Source organism: Syngnathus scovelli, chromosome 14 (assembly GCF_024217435.2).
Source record: "Syngnathus scovelli strain Florida chromosome 14, RoL_Ssco_1.2, whole genome shotgun sequence".
Classification (NCBI taxonomy): Eukaryota; Metazoa; Chordata; class Actinopteri; order Syngnathiformes; family Syngnathidae; genus Syngnathus; species Syngnathus scovelli.
Window position 1 is genome coordinate 6,145,001 of NC_090860.1, and position 2,500 is coordinate 6,147,500.

Below are 2,500 nucleotides of genomic sequence, written 5' to 3' on the forward strand. Positions count from 1 at the left end.
GCGGGGGCTATTTTCGGCCACTTGGCTCGTGCGCACGGCCTCCCGGATGTGCCGGGCGGGTGCGCGAGCTCGCCGCCCGCCGGAAGTCGAATGAGGCGCCGCGACCACCTCCGCGGTGCTTATAAACAGCCGATCCGCTCGGCGGGGGCTATTTTCGGCCACTTGGCTCGTGCGCACTTCCTCCCGGATGTGCCGGGCGGGTGCGCGAGCGCGCCGGCCGCTTGAAGTCGAATGAGGCGCCGCGACCACCTCCGCGGTGCTTATAAACAGCCGATCCGCTCGGCGCGGGCTGTTTTCGGCCACTTGGCTCGTGCGCACGGCCTCCCGGATGTGCCGGGTGGGTGCGCGAGCTCGCCGGCCGCTGGAAGTCGAATGAGGCGCCGCGACCACCTCCGCGGTGCTTATAAACAGCCGATCCGCTCGGCGGGGGCTATTTTCGTCCACTTGGCTCGTGCGCACGGCCTCCCGGATGTGCCGGGCGGGTGCGCGAGCTCGCCGGCCGCTGGAAGTCGAATGAGGCGCCGCGACCACCTCCGCGGTGCTTATAAAGAGCCGATCCGCTCGGCGGGGGCTATTTTCGGCCACTTGGCTCGTGCGCACGGCCTCCCGGATGTGCCGGGCGGGTGCGCGAGCTCGCCGGCAGCTGGAAGTCGAATGAGGCGCCGCGACCACCTCCGCGGTGCTTATAAACAGCCGATCTGCTCGGCGGGGGCTATTTTCGGCCACTTGGCTCGTGCGCACGGCCTCCCGGATGTGCCGGGCCGGTGCGCGAGCTCGCCGGCCGCTGGAAGTCGAATGAGGCGCCGCGACCACCTCCGCGGTGCTTATAAACAGCCGATCCGCTCGGCGGGGGCTATTTTCGGCCACTTGGCTCGTGCGCACGGCCTCCCGGATGTGCCGGGCGGGTGCGCGAGCGCGCCGGCCGCTTGAAGTCGAATGAGGCGCCGCGACCACCTCCGCGGTGCTTATAAACAGCCGATCCGCTCGGCGCGGGCTGTTTTCGGCCACTTGGCTCGTGCGCACGGCCTCCCGGATGTGCCGGGCGGGTGCGCGAGCTCGCCGGCCGCTGGAAGTCGAATGAGGCGCCGCGACCACCTCCGCGGTGCTTATAAACAGCCGATCCGCTCGGCGGGGGCTATTTTCGTCCACTTGGCTCGTGCGCACGGCCTCCCGGATGTGCCGGGCGGGTGCGCGAGCTCGCCGGCCGCTGGAAGTCGAATGAGGCGCCGCGACCACCTCCGCGGTGCTTATAAACAGCCGATCCGCTCGGCGGGGGCTATTTTCGGCCACTTGGCTCGTGCGCACGGCCTCCCGGATGTGCCGGGCGGGTGCGCGAGCTCGCCGGCAGCTGGAAGTCGAATGAGGCGCCGCGACCACCTCCGCGGTGCTTATAAACAGCCGATCCGCTCGGCGGGGGCTATTTTCGTCCACTTGGCTCGTGCGCACGGCCTCCCGGATGTGCCGGGAAGGTGCGCGAGCTCGCCGGCCGCTGGAAGTCGAATGAGGCGCCGCGACCACCTCCGCGGTGCTTATAAACAGCCGATCCGCTCGGCGGGGGCTATTTTCGGCCACTTGGCTCGTGCGCACGGCCTCCCGGATGTGCCGGGCGGGTGCGCGGGCTCGCCGGCCGCTGGAAGTCGAATGAGGCGCCGCGACCACCTCCGCGGTGCTTATAAACAGCCGATCCGCTCGGCGGGGGCTATTTTCGTCCACTTGGCTCGTGCGCACGGCCTCCCGGATGTGCCGGGCAGGTGCGCGAGCTCGCCGGCCGCTGGAAGTCGAATGAGGCGCCGCGACCACCCCCGGGGTGCTTATAAACAGCCGATCCGCTCGGCGGGGGCTATTTTCGGCCACTTGGCTCGTGCGCACGGCCTCCCGGATGTGCCAGGCGGGTGCGCGGGCTCGCCGGCAGCTGGAAGTCGAATGAGGCGCCGCGACCACCTCCGCGGTGCTTATAAACAGCCGATCCGCTCGGCGCGGGCTATTTTCGGCCACTTGGCTCGTGCGCACGGCCTCCCGGATGTGCCGGGCGGGTGCGCGAGCTCGCGGGCCGCTGGAAGTCGAATGAGGCGCCGCGACCACCTCCGCGGTGCTTATAAACAGCCGATCCGCTCGGCGGGGGCTATTTTCGGCCACTTGGCTCGTGTGCACGGCCTCCCGGATGTGCCGGGCGGGTGCGCGGGCTCGCCGGCCGCTGGAAGTCGAATGAGGCGCCGCGACCACCTCCGCGGTGCTTATAAACAGCCGATCCGCTCGGCGGGGGCTATTTTCGGCCACTTGGCTCGTGCGCACGGCCTCCCGGATGTGCCGGGCGGGTGCGCGAGCTCGCCGGCCGCTTGAAGTCGAATGAGGCGCCGCGACCACCTCCGCGGTGCTTATAAACCGCCGATCCGCTCGGCGGGGGCTATTTTCGGCCACTTGGCTCGTGCGCACGGCCTCCCGGATGTGCCGGGCGGGTGCGCGAGCTCGCCGCCCGCCGGAAGTCGAATGAGGCGCCGCG